Raw genomic sequence first — 17,341 nt, 5'->3', positions numbered from 1 at the left:
CGGCTGGACACACAGCCAGCTCAGCTACACTTTCCCACAATGCAGATGAAGTGTGGATGTGAGGTATCTTTTTCCCCCTGTCCTCATCATTTTTTCTTTCTTTCTTTTCTGCATCAATCTTGCATCGCTCTACCTTCTCCCCCTCCGTCTCCTCCTCCTGATGTTTTCCCATGCTGTCATGCCTGCAGCTGCAGCAGATCTGAAAACTCAAACTTTTCTCCTGTCCTCTATCTGCCCTGGCCTTCAGTGGGAAGCTACACTACATAAAACTCCTTTCCATTCTGAATTGTCTGTTTAATCAGTTTTATTTTTGTCCATTTTCCGCTTCACCATTCAAGCTGAAAACAGTATTATTCACCTGCATTTCTTCAAATGTCAGTAATGTATCTTTGACTTTATGGTCCTCCCTTTCTGTCTGTCCTTATCGTCATCTGGACTGTACATCCCCTCCTCTTTATCTATTCCTACTTTACGTGAGACCCAAATGAAAAGGCAGCTCTTATCTCAGCAAAAACTGCATCGCAAGCAACTTTTGACCTGGCAATAATACTTAATTCTTAATACCGTTGGCTGTGTTTCAAAGCCTTATACAACACAGTAATAGCCATGGCTAGAGGACATTTTTATGGGTTTGTTCTTAGTTCAGATGCTATCTTTCTTTATTTTCCTGTACTTTTCAGCAGTTAAACTGTGGTGCAACATACCTGATCTGAATCTGGTAAATGAGGCTTGCAGCTCCAGCTGCTGACGGGGCCAGACACGTACAGAGAGGTCTGATGTTGGAGCCCTAGGAAAACTAGGACTGGATATTGTTGCCATATCATCATTAAAGTGAAGATCTTGGACCGTGATATAGGTTCCATGGCATGCTTTACCAAATTTGAAATGAAAAATTATTCGACCTGATCTTTGGAGATCTAGGTAACACAGGGCGGTTAGCTGTGTTGTTGGATTTTTACAACTTTTTATTTTTTATCAGAGAAAGTTTGGCAGTTGATGTCGTGGACGACATGGTGAATGTGCACTATGTCAGGTTTTACCATTTATTTTTTTAAACTGATTAAGGGTGAGTTCAGTATTTTTCAAGCTGGAGCCTATTTTTCTGTGTTTCTTTGCCTAAGTTACTAATGAGGAACAACATTTTTTAAAAATTGGTCCAGTATTGAGCAGGAACACTGCGGCTGTCAGCAGCCAAACAGGCTGCAATGGAACCACTCAGGGCGCGCTCTCATCGTCAATTTTCGTTCACTAAAAGAGACACTTTTGGCACTGACAGGCTCAATCTATTATTCCAAGTGTTTAACAATTTATGGCAAGGATCCTTACAGAGTAAGATCATTTTTGCTTAACCAGAAAAAGCCCAGGAAAAAACATCACCAGACCCACCAGACTCCATTAAGGTAAAGAGTAATTTTGTCATTGTGAAATGCACCTTCGTTCAAAGTCAACAGAAACCAAAACTCAAAAAGTAGTAATGATTTATTTGCCTTTCCACTGTTTCAGCAATCACTAACTCTGGTTTGGTTGAAATAAACCCTTAATTCACCTCGCTAGATATGAAAATATGCCGGTTCATTCACGCTAAAATTACTGTTTATTTAAATCTGGTGGGTTTGGTGCGAGCAATTTTGAGGCTGTTTCTGGTTAAACAAAAAGGATCTTACTCCTTAACAAAAAGGTCTGTCTCTGGAAAGATCCTTTTGGTAAATTGAAAAAGGAGAAAAATGCCAGCACTCACAAATGTCCTTTTGGTAAATTTAATAAACCAACTTGGGTTGGTTTTCGCTGTTTTTGGCCGTGCACCTTTCGAGGGGATTTATTTTGAGAGTGCTTGCTTCTTTCCTACGTCCTTTTGGTAAATTCCCAGACACTTAGAATATTAATTTGAGCACATCTCTGGCAAAGTAAGCACTTTAAGTTGAAGTAAATTAAAGCTGCAAACACGCCCTAAGTGTTTACGTTGCAGCCTGTGTCACTGCTGCCTGCTGCTAACCTGGAAATCCAGATGCCCCGCCCCTAGCACATTAGAATTTGCACTGTACAGGAATCTGGCCCCGATGAGCAGAACCCGCTGAATCGCCAATCAGATCAGTCTATCTGACAGAGGCGGACTCTGGGCGGGCATAACATGATGAAGACAGCACTGCGCTGTAGGAGTTGAAAAGTAAACAGCCAAGATGGCAGCTGCCGAAGGACCGCGTCCATTCAGTTTAGCTTTGGAAGAAACGCTAAGCCAACTACACTTATCTTTTTCCTTGAGAGAGGAACAGAAGACTGCCCTAGAAGCCTTCGTTTCCAGGAAGGACTTTTTTGCCGTTTTGCCGACGGGATACGGCAAAAGCATAATATATCAGTTAGCCCCACTGGTCGGCAAACAAATGGGGCTTAGTGCAATGAATACGTCACCTTGGTTTTTGCTCTGATTGGCCATCGTGCTATCCAATTGCGTGCAGCAGCATTTCAAATGCCTCACTTAGTTCCGCCCCTTGGGTAGGAAGGGTGTATCATGAGGGCCAGACTCAAAACCTTTCTAGATTTGAGTCTGGATTTCCAGGCTAGCTTGCTGCAGCAGCCTTGCTCAATACTGACTCATTTCAAAAACTGTTGTTCCCATTGGTTACTTCAACACAAAAACATGGGAGAATGGGGTACAGGCTGGAAAATAACAACCTTACCCTTTAACTTGTTGCCTGAACATGGTGAAGTTTTTCCTAATGTACCTTGTAATCTCTTGCAGCTACTGCTTGGTATCTTTACCCTCAGATGTCATGAATGGATCAGCCAAAGGACTTCTGGAATGTCCACGTATTTCTACAGGAATTCCCTTTCTATCCATTCTAACCATGCACGTCCTTTACAAAACCACTGTCTCCTCCTGCCCGGCTTCTCTCAGGGCCAGACAGACACGTTTGATATAATCACAAGGCCCACAGAGGGACTATGTGAACCAGACTCTAGACGATGAATGATAGCATTCATAAACCAAACGTCTGACGTTTGCAGTTTTCCCTCAATAATAAACAGGCACTGTAACATAACACCTCAACACAGTGAGAATTTACCTGGAGGCAGGACCTGGTTCAGACATCCAACATCTTAATACAAGTGGTATAAAGCTGTTTTTAACTCAAACAGGTTGTGGAAATTGTGTGCTGAAAATGGAAGATGGGAAGCATTACAGACTGCCAGTAAATGTATCACAGCCTCTGTTCTCCAGCCGACCTCTGACCTCCCCGTGGGCGGAGGCAAAAGAGGAGATGAATTTGTCTATTTGCATAAAGACAAGGAAAGAGGGATGCAGACGATGGCAGAGAAAAGGGGAAAAGCAAAAACATATAAATGGAGATTGATAGATGAGATTTTGAATGAGAGGACAGATGCTCGGATGCAAATAGGTTCTTTCTAAATATGATTACACAGAATATTCAGTTTATATGATGAAGCACACGTCCACCCTGCTCACGCCTCTGTGTGATTTTCTGATATGAGAGATGACTGGTGGTGTTAATTGCATTTTAACACAGTAGGGTTTATCATGCTGTTAATTATACACATGCTGTCTGGGATGAAGTCACAGACACACACACACGCAAGCACACACACACACACACACACACACACACTGACAAGAAGAAAATGATAAAAACAACTCAGCTGACCTGAACTGAACTGAGCTTGTTAAAGGGAAATAAAGAAAAGTACTTTAAATGAAAGAAAATGAAATAAAATCAAGCTACATCATGCACAAATAAACAAACTTGGAATAAAACTGTAAATTTCAGTTCAACTGAAATGAACTAACTGAACACACACACACACACACACACACAGAGCGCCTTTTCCAAACTCAAACCACATGAAAGCACAGCTGGGTGTGTGTGTCTGTTTTGTATCAAGCAGCTTAATTTTGCCATATGATGTCTGTCTTGCCCAAAGTCTTAAATTTAGAAGTCCTGCCTTTTATTATATTGGCATTAATTATCAAAATGATAGGGATCTGATCCCATGTGTGTGTGTGTGTGTTTGTGTGTGTGTGTGCCTGCACATGCACCTCCCTAATCTTGCTTAGTAAGAAGGTTGAAATGCTAATTACACAGTGACTCTGCAGTCATTTGGAGATTAACTTCATACATCAGCCTGCTGGCTGCGTGAGACTCTTTGGCCGGCACTTCTGACTCTCCCGAGCTGATGGTCTATACGTTAACCAGGATGGATGTTATGTAATCACTGCATTTTATAAATTGCTGTCATACAGCATTTTTCAAACACATGTCTATGTTTTTGTGTTTCCACACGAATGAGGGAAATGTGTGATTTCCCACATGCGCAGTATAATCATGACAATTTTGTTTCAAATCACTTCACAAAATAAAACACATTGCAGCAGGCGCCACATGTGTCACAGCCTGAAGGGTTAGTGTTTAGGATTTAGGGGGATATATTGGCAGAGATGGAATATGATTTAATGACTATGTTTTCTGTAGTGTATAATTACCTGAAAATTAGAATCATTGTGTTTTTGTCACCGCGTATATCTACATATTTTAGCGACGCCCACATTTCCCAGCATGCTGAAAGTAGTTTGTACTTGCTGTTTACTTTGCTGTGTTCTGTTCCATAACGCAAATGTCATCTTTTTGTTGTTGTCTATGGGTTGTCTGCTCAGAACATGATGGTTTATGCTAGTTATTGTCACTTGTGTGGTAATTTGTGGTTTGCACCATTAGTGAGTTGACTAACCAGCTTTTTTTCCCACTAAGATTTTTTATTCATTTGCTACATGTCAGTAAAGGTTGATAGTGTTCGGAATTGCAGCCTGTCCTCTGTGAAGCAGGAGTTGTCACAATATGTTTCCGCAGTAGCCTATACCGCACAATCCAAACACTGGCACTGAGCCGTTTATGTTTTTGTGTTTTCAAGTTGGCCTCTATAGTTAGCAGCCTCTCCGAGACGAGCCCAGTTGCATCTGAAAAACAATGACTTTTAACTTGAAACTGTATTATTCAGCGGTTTAAAATCCACCATCCGTTTGTTTAGGAGAGGAAGAGACACTTGCAGAAAATTAGGCTCCCGGTTTAAACCTCCCGAATGTCTGGATCTTATGTTAACAGAGAAAAAAAGGTGAGCACACATTAAGTTATCAGAGAAAGATGGTAAGCACCAAGTGGCAGCTTCCAGGGCTGGAAAATTATGCCGACACAGAAGTGCAAAAAACTGCAGTTCTCTGAATGGCCACTTGAGGGTGACTACAGAAGCCAGTCAAACCTGAGACCCCTATGTTCAAGTTGCCAACTTTACAGCAGAAATAAACATGTTCACAGCCTGGTATAAAAAAGATTTTGGTCTCTTTAGCAAATTCCCCCCTTCATGACAACTGCACAGGGTGTGATATTTTTTTTGTAACTCACCTGTTTACATTTTGGTAAGGCCTAAAGGACGGGCCACTTTGAGTGACAAGCTGTCTGCCGATAGTGTCCCTCAACCCTCAATCCCTGATAGCGCCAGCCTCTTGACCAAATTTGGTCGCCTCTGGCTCCAAAAACCAAGATGGCGAAGGTCGAAGTGCTGAACTCAAGACTTCAAAACCTGAATCCACAAAGCAACAGGTGACGTCATGGTATAGCTATGTCCTTTCTTTTTCTTTTCCATGTCCTCTCTCTATTGCGAGCACATATTAATAGGTGCCTGGCTAGCGGCCCGTCTGTGACAAGCTGAACCACATCAGAGAAACACTGATTTGTATCGTGATACTGCTTTATTCAGTGTTATTACTGGTTTTAATCACCTGGTCGGTTTGTTTTGAAGAGGAAGAGACTTTTGTGAATTATTTGGCTCCACTTGAGGGAATCCTCACTGAGAGTTCATGCATGGCACACAGGAGAAGTTCCAGGTAATTGCAGTCTGCTATCCTTACCACTAGATGCCACTAAATCCTACTCACTGCTCCTCTAAAGGTAAAAGTTAGCCAAAGGGAGTCAAAAAACATGCTAAAAACAGTCCTTTCTTTGTTCTGTTAATGAATCCCATTTTCTCTTAAGTTCAGTGCAACCGTGCCAAAGTGAGTCTTAAAATGCAATGTGTTGACTGCGCCCTTATTTTCCACTGAAAACACAAAACAGATAACATCAGTGCCTGTAAAATTATAATTATTTTTCAGTTAAATGGGCTGTCAGATCTGTTTGTTTTTATTTTCATTATTTATTTGAGCAGAGGCAAAGCAGGGAAGAGACTGCATCACAGGATTCGGACAAAGATCTGACACATCTCCACATGGTGTTGTGTCAACAGCTGTATTTTAATCTTCAAAGCTTATGATCTTCTTCATCACATGCTTAGTGAAAGCGAAATTTTGGGTGTCTGGAATATGGCATGTTGATTAATTTCTATAAACTGTACTCACACAAACACACAACTTACTTAATATCTTTCACCTCTCGCTGCCGATGACGTGACTGCAGCTCTCGCTCTTCTTTCTCCTCCCCGCTTGTCTCTTTTTCACTTTCCATGCTCTCTCCCTTTCTACATCTCTCACCTCTCTTTATCCCTATCGCTTTTACAATAAATAGTTCAGAGGCAGAACTCCAAGGCAAAGGCCATAGTCCTGCACACAAACACACACTTGCAACACACACTCACAGGGAGCTCCGCTGTGTGTTGCCGTTTCCAGAGACTGGAGGGGGTTCTGGGAGCAAAAATAATGAGCTCATCAGTTCAGCCTGGAGGTGGTGTTGGCTACACACACACACACACACACACACACACACACATTTTTCTTTTTCTTTCTTTCTATCCCATACACAGACACAGAGGCAATTACCACGATCCATGCTCGGTAGGATATTCCATCTCTCTCCAGCCGACTTCACCGTGACTCACTGTAAAGACTCTGGGCTGCTGAAGAGATTGCTCCCCTGCCCCCCTTTTTGCCTTTTCCCTTTCTTGTAGCAAAGAAACGTATGTAGTTTCAAAAGAGGAGGGCCTGAGCCTGTGCGCATGTGTCAGAGTGTGTGCTCACGGTTGTTAAGATGCACAAAATGTGTGTGTTTGTGTGTGTCAGTACTGTACGCTACTGTGCAGGACTCATATGGAGATTTGCAGTTGCATCTGTGCGCGTGAAGTTAAGTTTCAGGGCGGCAGTAATTGTATATGTGCATGTCTGAATGCACGCATATAGTTATGAGAGCGGAGACGATGAAGAGGAGGGGCAAGAGGCAGATGATGGAGGGTTTTAAAGTGCTGTCTGCAGGAAGCCCTGGCTTGGTTGTTTGAAGTGAGGATTATCATTTGAATGAACTGCGTGAACCGAGAGTTTAAAGCGTGGCAGTTTGAGAAAGGGAGGTCATGAACTAGCAGATTGAATAATTGCTTCGGTTTTTTCTGTGCTCACTGCAAAGTAAAACATCAAGTGGGTGGTCTAAATCCATACAACTGGAGATGAAAAATATCCATAAAGAAAGAGTCATGGATTTTCCCATTAAAATATTGCTGTGAAATTAGCTGTAATGTTATTATAATGGGGAAAAATAGGTTATTCTAACAAGTGGGGGAAGCAGATACTTGTCACTTCACTGTGGAGTACATTGCTGAAGATTGCTGTTATTGTTATATTTGCGAAAAATGCCATCCAAAAATGCTATAAGTGAATCAATCTTTGCTGCACCATTATTTTCTCATGCATTTTACAGTATGCATTATTGTGTACAGTCTAGTAATGCCACCGAGCTAAGTCTCTCAAACACCACTTAACTTTGAAAAGACAATATGTTTGACCTAAACAATTGATTCCAGGTTAATAGACACATGGTGCTTTGTTACAGCTCATTAATCACTCCCAGCTTGGACTCCTTGGCAACTTGCTCTCATTGGTTTAATTGAGATTTCTTGGTTGGAGCGAAATACAAAGACAACAGGATGTCTTGTGGATTATTGATTCCATTGTATTTGTCTGTTCTTCCCACTGTCCCTGCTAATCTTCCAGCATTTCGGTTTCCTCTTTATGTACAGACTCTTCTTCTTCTTCTTCTCTTACCTTACATCTGTTTTCCCATTCTCCAACTCATATCCTCCATCACTTAATCCCTCTCTATTCATCCTTCCACCTCTGTCTGTCTTCTTGGTCCTTCTATCCTTCAGTTGCCTTTTTTTTTTGGCATAATGATAGCCTGCTATGTGGTCTCACCGCTCTAGGTTATTAGATCCAATATCATTTCTGAGGCAATAAATGGGAGACAGCACTTGTGTGTTTTATTCTTTGTATTTCTTTTTTTCATTACTCCCAGAACATATTAACAAGCTTACTTTTTATCCTTACAGGCTCAAGCTTAATTACATTCAGGGAAACGTCACTATCAGCCATGGAGCGGAATAAGTAACAAAGGCTTTTTTGATTAAGACCAAAGTTTCTGTTTTGGGTTCCATTTTTTTTATTAGCTAATATGTGGATTCTCTGTCATATCAGTCATGACTGTAAGCTGGGATGCATTTTTCAATAACCTCATACTCATATGGAAGGTTAAGCTCTCCAAATCCAGGATGGTGAATATTTAACAAGCAAAATGTCAAATAGGAATATGGCATTAACCTTTTTAATATTGAAGCGCTCATTACGCAAGTTATCAACATCGACTTTTTCCTTTCTCTTTGCCGCTGTATGTGTGTATGTGCGTGTGTTTGTGTGAGGAAGGTCAGTGTGTCTCATCATCAATTGCATCTTTTTGTCAACACATGCAAACACATGAAAAAATAAAAAATTCGAACACGGTTCCACTTCACTTAGCTCGGTAATATTTACTTAATAAATTGAAGCTCCAGTCCCAAACAAAATGGTTTTTCATAAATACTGTATGAGGGCTGAAATGAAGTATGCACCAGTCTTCTTGATTATATGTCATGTAGCTGTCATGCAACTGTAACAGGAGGCACATGTGTAGGTCTGTTTAATTCATCAAGATACAAGTATGGAGATGCCAGCGTGTTCCGACATTCGAGCAATTCAACATGAATTCTTAAGACGGGGTTTGTGTGACAGGAGACAGGCAAGATCTCATCAATTGTAGATGAGAAGTAATACATCCCTCCCAACTTCCTGTCTACTTTTAGAAAGTGCTTCTGGGGGTTTAAAGGCAAACAGGCAACATTTTTGTGCTATGGCACATTGCATGGTAGCAGTCTCACAAGACAGTAGAGAGGAACTATTTAGTGGATGATGCAGAATTAAATAACCTAAAGGAGTACTTCAACCCCTAAATGACCATTTGTATATCAGTTACTCATCTTGTGTTATATTGAATTTGTAAAGAAAATATTTTTCTGGCATGCCTTCACCACAAATGAAGAATCCAAAAACGGAGGAGTCTTAATGAACGGAGGGCCACGTTTAACTGCAGCAAAACTACATCAAAACATCTGTTTACGAACTCTTGCATAACTCGTTCGGTATAATCTAATCCTTATTTATCCACTCGTATGCACTGTACTCCCAAAACGACATCCTCCTCCAATAGGGAACTGAACTAAAAGTGAAAGTTATCTATGCTCTCTTCATAAAAAATACAATGGGAAAAAAAATACATCAAAGAACATGGGAGGTGCTGGTCTACCACTGACTCAATTCATTGTTTGATTGTTATGGTGTTTGGTGTACTGGTGTTCTTAAGGGTTAGGTAAGATAAACCAAAGTCACACAATAACAAAAACTGACTGACAAAATTCTGTCCTTTCAGCTTTGTTTTGGTCTCCACCAACTCACAAGGGGGATATCTGGCTCTTTAGCTACTCAGTGCTCCACTATATTGACCTTGTGACTACATGCAAGTGTTGTTTGATCTATAGTAATGTAAATATATTGATTACTGCAGCTTTAAGACCAACATCCTGGAGTAGGTATGTGCCATGCTGGATTTTTTGCCGATATCCAATATGCCAATATGTAACAGGTGGCACTGTGGTGCAGAGGTTTGCATTGTCGCCTCACAGCAAAAAGGGTTCCTGGTCAGCGTGGGTTTTCTCTGGCTACTCAGGCTTCCTCCCACAGTCCAAAGACATACATGTTAGGTTAATTGGTGACTCTAAATTGCCTGTAGGTGTGAATGCGAGTGTGAATGGTTGTCTGTCTCTATGTGTCAGCGATAGTCTGGCAACCTGTCCTGGGTGTACCCCACCTCTTGCCCAGTGTTAGCTGGGATAGGCTCCAGCCCCCCACGACCCTTAAGAAGATAAGCGGTTACAGAAAATGAATGAATGAAAACCACTATTGATCACTACATAATTTTACTGATCATCAAGTCTCTTCTGTAGTGAAATTAACATCATATTATGCATGCATACTTTTGTCACAATGGCCCACCAGCAGATGGAGACATTAAATTCAATACTTTTCAGTGCATTTTATATTCATGCATTGTGCAAAATAAGAAAAAGCATGCTGGCCGATTCTGATAGTTCGTTTTAAAGCCGATATTTGCCAATACCAATGATGTACCGATATCATCAGCATATTGGCTGACTCCTGTATGTCATTTCAAAGCTTATACTGACATGGTGATATTATCATGCATTCCTATACTGGAGCATTTGGACATCACAGTATTGGATTGTTGTATTGTAATGGATTAAGAATGTGCTATGGACATTAAAGTCTTTTCTTTCTTGCCATGACTCTGGTCTAATGTTGGAATCCATTAGGACTGCCATGAATCCAATGCTAATCACAGCTTTTGTCATTTGCAAAGAAGAAAGCAGCAAACTTTTCAGAGCCACTTTCTACAGTTTTTTCTGCAGGGTTTTTCATACTCATACAAAAGTAATCCCTCTCAATCATCACTTATGATCCGTGTGTGTGTATTTATCTGCAGAGACTCTGTCCTCTGCCTGCATTTTCTTGTTTTTTTCTTATTTTCCTGTGTGCGGGAAGTTCCTGGGCAAAATGCGCAGATGAGGTCACGACTTCATAAAAAGGCAGCAACCAGGTGCCAGACTGTAAGCATCGAAGAGAAAGCTACGAAAATCATGGACACAGTGCCAAAATGACATAGTGAGGTGATAGGTCAAACAGACAAAGCTGGGGTCAGTCTTCACTCCCACTTTCACTGGCAATACTGTTTACAAACAGAAGCCGACAATTTCTCCATAGCATACCGCTGATTAACCTTCACTTTGTCACTGTATTTACACCAACAAGATTTCCTATACATGACCACGCTGACAAACCAAGGCAAGAATTTCAGTTTGTCATGTGAGGTGAATCCATCATAACTCAACAGAGAGAATTCTGTGCTCTTTCACAACACCATTAGAAGATTGGGAATTGTTACCGCTTGTGTCTAAGTAAAGTACATGTTTAGACACACTCTCAGAGTCACCTGCTCATAAAGACATTACATTAACCACAGCTAATTCTATTACCCATTACCTTTGCAACAGTGGCATTGTATGTTTCTTGGCTAAAATCTGCTTCAGATTACTAATACAACAGGAATGATATGGGTAGGACATGAGCCCCGTTTCCACCAAACACCTTCAGTAAGATACCTTTGGAACCAAAAGTAACCCTTCAGACAAAGTACCTAGACCCTTGGTCTGCTTAGTGTTTCCACCGGAATGGTACTCTTAAATGCAGGCGGAGTTGTTGTCACTCACTGCTCCATCCAGCACTCACTGTATTTCCTCCTTTATCAGTATTCACCTCATTTATCGTCCGCAGAACGGAGTTACACGCCAACATTTTCATAGCAAAATAAAACAAGCTGCAGGTAGAGTCTCTCATGATGTGATATTTAAAAAAAGTGGGGTTGTGCTTTTAGTCCTTCTAAGGCAAGCTCAGGAGTTTAGTGTTGCCATAGCCCACAGGAACGATGCTCCGCAATGCTTTCTTTTTCTCCAAGTGAGGATTGGGATATATGCAGTTCACATAATCCGGTTGAAATTAATATATATTTTTTAACGGTTGAGGATCCACTCCCTACTAAAAGTGTATGTCATCCAAGAGAGACATTAAAAATTAAAAAGTAATGGTCAAAGTTGTCACACTGAAATGTAAGGTGTGTTGATGGAGTCACGTTGTTAACTCATGCATTGAGTAAATTGCAAGAAAACGTCCCACCTTAAGAGTTGCAGGCAGTCGGCCCTGTGAATTATATTATTTTTTTCTCCAGCTCCAGCTGCTGCAAGAGGCAGCAAAACATCCTTTCATTTTATAGTTACTGTTGACTAATACATGTAAAACTCTCCATAGTATGAACAGTGGTTACATGAGCCTCAAAACCAGCCACAACTCAGCCCTGAGTAGAGTGACCGTCCTCTACTGACCAATCAAAGGACTGCAGTGATGACAGCTCCATCTTTTAGTACCAGATCTGTGTGCTAGGTACCCCAACAGAGGGGTGATCAGGTAGGGAACAGTTCCATTGGTACCATCCACAACTTTTCACAGTGGAAAAGGGAAAAAAGCGCACTGAACTGGGTTTATAGAATCACATACCTGAATCATCAATAGACGTACCTCGTCCACCTATTACCAGTATAATAGTTAGTATGATGTCAACAGCTGGCTTAGTTCAGGAAAGCATTCACTGCACAGTGGAGAGAAAATGAGTAAGAGGCAGAAAAAGCGGATGGAAAGTGTGACAGTACAAATGTTGAATAAGAAAGAGACAGAGAGAAATGGTTTTAATTATCATTATGTAAACTCCACCAGTTCTTAAAATTCCAACAGTGACTATGGATAATTAATGCAGTGTTATAATGAATAAATAATTGTTCTACAGCCACATTAAAAAAGATTATCTTACTTGTAATGTTCTGGCAGTCATCTATATCTTAGTAATGCAAGGAGAATGCAAAACAGAGGTTATGTAAGTAGCATATATTCCACTGTTTTGCTTAATCATAAGTGCTTTATTGACGTCAACTCAAAGACAGAAATACATTAAAAAGGATTTCATCTAAGTTAATGGCCTCCATGTTTTGCAGAGAGCCCTAATGTATTTATGTATGTATGACTGTAAGCACTGAATCTTTATGAATACATTACACTAATATTTCTACTATTGGTATAATGCACCACCATATACCATTACTGACTCCAATGAGGACTGAGTAACTGGTGATTGTGCCATGAGAAAAATGTCATTGTCGCTGTTGATCACAGCCTTCATGCTTTACATACCGTAACCTTTCAAGCATTCATCTTATATGCACATTTGTATGGATATGGATGATGCAGATCTGAGGAAGGCATGTGTCCTCATGGTAATATTTTGCTGCAGTACAATACAGGGAATGTATCAGTAGTCTGTACAACCTTGTATCTTCAAAGAACTAAAAAAAAATGTGGGGGAATAAACAAAGCTTTATTTACCCATGGACATCCACAAACTTAACACTAGTTAACTTTACTTTTTCTGTGTAAAGATTTTACTTTGTCCTTGAGTCATAAAACTTATTAAACTAAATGTTGGATGAACTGTCAGTGGTCATTTGCAGAGCAAGACAAAAATTGAGATACAAGGTTTTTACATAAAACTGACAATGAAGAAAAAATACCACAACCCATTCTGAAGCTTACTTTTCTCTTTTCATGAATACTGATGTGAACTACAATCCATTTGCAGCCGCACGTTCGCTCAGTCTGCAATTTATGATTCAAGCTGTAACTACCTCATTTGATCCCATCCTTGTTATGCTAATTTCCTCTCACAATGGTAGCAAATCAGTTTGATTTAACTGTGCAAACTGTGTGAGTAGAGGACTGTGCGTGTGTGTGTGTGGCGTTTGGGAGGAGTGGTTGCCACCGCAGTTGTGCCTGCGTATCTGAATGAGTTAGCTGACGTGCGTGTGTGTATCTGTGTGTGCGTGTGCGCGTCATACAGCATACAGTTGTCAGAGAAGTGAGAGGTGTTTTTGTGCCAAAGCCAAAGCTCCCAATCTGCATTTTGATGTCATTAGCTTGCCACATCAAGCTGCTTCAGTGGTACTTTAAACCCAGATTGTGTTTTCAAGAGCACTAAACAGAATATGGAATGAAAGGTTTAAAAAGCACCAAAAAGACCCTTATAATGAAATCATAAATTATTTCAGATATTGGTTGTTTAGTATTCTAAATTTTGGTGACGATTGTTTTTTCTAAAATCAGTACAGTGAGAAATTGAAAAACAAATATTGGCTTATTTGCAGTCAGAGTAATCATGCAGTCTTTCTTACCACACACACACACACACACACACACACAAACACAATTTTGTATTTCCAAGAAAACTGCTTTTACACAAAACCAAACGGCTTCCAAATGATTTCCATTAACATTTAGAGCACTTATTGTAAAACAAAAAGAAAATAGAAAGTATAGAGAACAAAGATGGTCAATAAAGCTCAGTGATGGTCACCGTTTCAATGTTTAGCTCAATAAATCTCCTGGCTGAGCTTCAGTTTGACATTTCCCTGGTTCTGTAACACTTTTGCCTCCTCTTTTTTTTAAACATTTTATTACAAAATGACAGCTTACTGATGGTTTCACCAGGAGTACCACTGTTTTCCATTTTTAGGAACATCAGGGCCTTTTATTAAAAGTGAGGCAGTCCTCTTTTCGTTCAGGTCAAATCACTTTCTTTGTACTGTAATTCAGTCCTGCACAAGTCCTATCCAGGGAAATATAAACAGACAAAAACAAAGCGATCAAATTCAGCTGATATTTTACAGCACTATCAACATTAATTTGAAAATAATGTGTTACACTGAGGTAATTATCTCTGGCAGGTTTTCAAATACTGACTCTTTGTCACAGCCCTTGGCATGTGATACAGATACCAAAGACACCTTTAAGCATCTCCTGGAGATGCTAAACTAATTACAATATAAACCCATATGCAGCAATATTTGGCGCACAGTGCAAGTGATGTAGGATAAAGAGCAAAAAAGTTTGTGTTGGGTAGGAGAGGGAGGTAATAATGGGTCAATCAAACATAGGACTTTCATCCTGGAGACTGCTGTTGGTGCTGTTTTATAGTAAAGTCCATGCTGTCCATCACATACTGACATATTTATATCACCTTGCGTTCTTATTTTAACCCAAAACATGATGTTTTCTCTTAACATGACCAAGTAGTTTCGGTGCCTAAACTTAACTGCAGGAGTTTTTACAACTTTAACCGCATGTTACGAGTTTTACCAATGAGACAGCTATGTGTAACATGGAGACATGAAAAGGTGCTTTTGGTGTAGGTATCACACGTCAAAGGCACAAGAAAGCATTGCTATTTGATGACCAGGGATGAAAATGCAATTATCTTAAACATGTACAAAGACACCACACATTACATAGCCCAGCATCTCATACTGTATTACCTCTTGTGACCCTGTGTCCTCATAAGAGGGCATCACATTTTGGGTTTACTTGACCTTTTACTTCATTCTGCTTACCTTTAACCTATTGTCTTTGATCGTGGACACTTTTTTGTGCCATCTAGTGGTAGTAAGAACACAATACACTAATCCATGTAAAAACAAGATGGCAGCCATCTCTGCTAAGTCAGTCTGGTCACCCTGTCCCCAACACAAAAGTGGAGGTCCAAACCCTGATCACATTTTATGGTTGAAACTAGTTTATTTATGATTAATAATCATAACGTACGTTAAAATGGCAACAAATTTGACCAATTTTAGCCACAGTTATAAGCTACGACACTGTCAATCAGAAGGTACTCACTTGAAGACATTTGGGACTTTATTGTTGTCTTGTTTGAGGACATTAAGACTCAATTATCATTGACAGTGTTTTGTTTTTTATACTTATCGGGTCCTATTGATCCCAAATAGCTAAGAGAAATCAAAAACGCATACCAAACAACAGTTCAGGTCGCAGAGGACAACACACATACTCAGACAAAACCCTAAAACTGTAAGTAAAACCAATGTCACAATAAAGGGAAGGCTCACATACCTATACCCACTCAGATGACTTCTGTACAACATGTGGTCTCAGTCCACAGAGGATGAAGCACCACCTCTAGAAAACAACAGAATCAGCAAACTAGGCACACACACTTCCCTGCTCTTCTGGCATTTCACCAAAAGGGGTGAAAACCTTGGGTAATTTGTTGAAGAAAGAAAGAAAGACAGAAAGAAGATAGATAGAAAGAAACTGCACTGCAGTTCATGGAGACCGTCTTAACTATGGCCAGCACATGCACACACGCACACACCCATGCCTATGGTGACCTCTGAACTCCAGTCCTTGTTTTTCAGAGTTTACCCTTATCGCTGTCAGAGACTTATCCCCAATTCTGTTCGAAAACATGTTTGTGTGTGTGGGTGAGAGCGAGAGAGAGAGTGTACAGGTGTGAGAGCTGTCTGCTTTTTTTATGTTTTATTCTTTCCTGCTGGGATCTCTGGAGCATGAGGCTGAGGGAAAACAAATCAGAAAGGAAGACAGTGATTGAGTTAGCAGGCAAGTGATAGTTTCTCCCTGTGTCTATCTGACAGCTGGAGGCCTGGAGCTGAGTCAGTGTGTATCACTTTGAATAGTTTAAGCCAGTATTGCCTCATATTTGGAGGCAATGTGGTTCGACAGGTTTGACAAAATAGCAACTTGATTTTTTTTTTTTTTTTTTTGAATTGGTTGTCGCTCCTTCTTGATCTGATAATGTCCATAATGGCCAGATTAACACTGGCGTTGCCCTCCACCACACACACATAACTTTGCCATTCAAGCTTGCATCAGGGTGAGACTTGTAAACCTACCAGTGTGGCTCTTAAGGGCATCAGCAACTCTGGTTATCCTTCACTTCTCATCAGCTTCCACACACAGCAACATAGTGAACTATCACCTTGTCAGACTACATGCCTGTCAGGTACCATCCACCCTGCCCTGGTTAGTTCTGTCAATTTTTACTGGATCTACTTTTTGTGATCTATTAGTCTGACATTGGTGCATCTATTGCTCTTGTCATCGGCAAGACAGGAGCAATGTTGCAACTTCTCGGAGCTTCCTGGATGGAGTGATGAAAGTGAGACAGAGCATAGCAGTAGCCCTGCTGGCATTCCTTCTGCTCACTGTCTCAGATGTTCACAAAAAAATGAAAACACCTTTTTGTCTTTCATTCAACAAGTGTAACACACGTCTGCTGTCCCACTATGTTAGGCAAAATCTGGGAACAGCTGAGGAGGTGATGTGGCGGCTGGAGCTTCTTCAGATCAAATCTACCATCTCTGGTTACACAGACTTCACACACTTGACAACAAGAAACCTACCCCTTTACGCACCATAAGGAAGGGGATGAATACTACAACAGGATATATTCTATAATGTAGAATCCAGCTGCCAACCTGTAACTGCTGGGTTCATGTC

The sequence above is a fragment of the Epinephelus moara genome, chromosome 6 (genome assembly GCF_006386435.1).
Source record: "Epinephelus moara isolate mb chromosome 6, YSFRI_EMoa_1.0, whole genome shotgun sequence".
Taxonomy (NCBI): Eukaryota; Metazoa; Chordata; class Actinopteri; order Perciformes; family Serranidae; genus Epinephelus; species Epinephelus moara.
Note: the sequence above shows the minus strand (reverse complement) of the source record.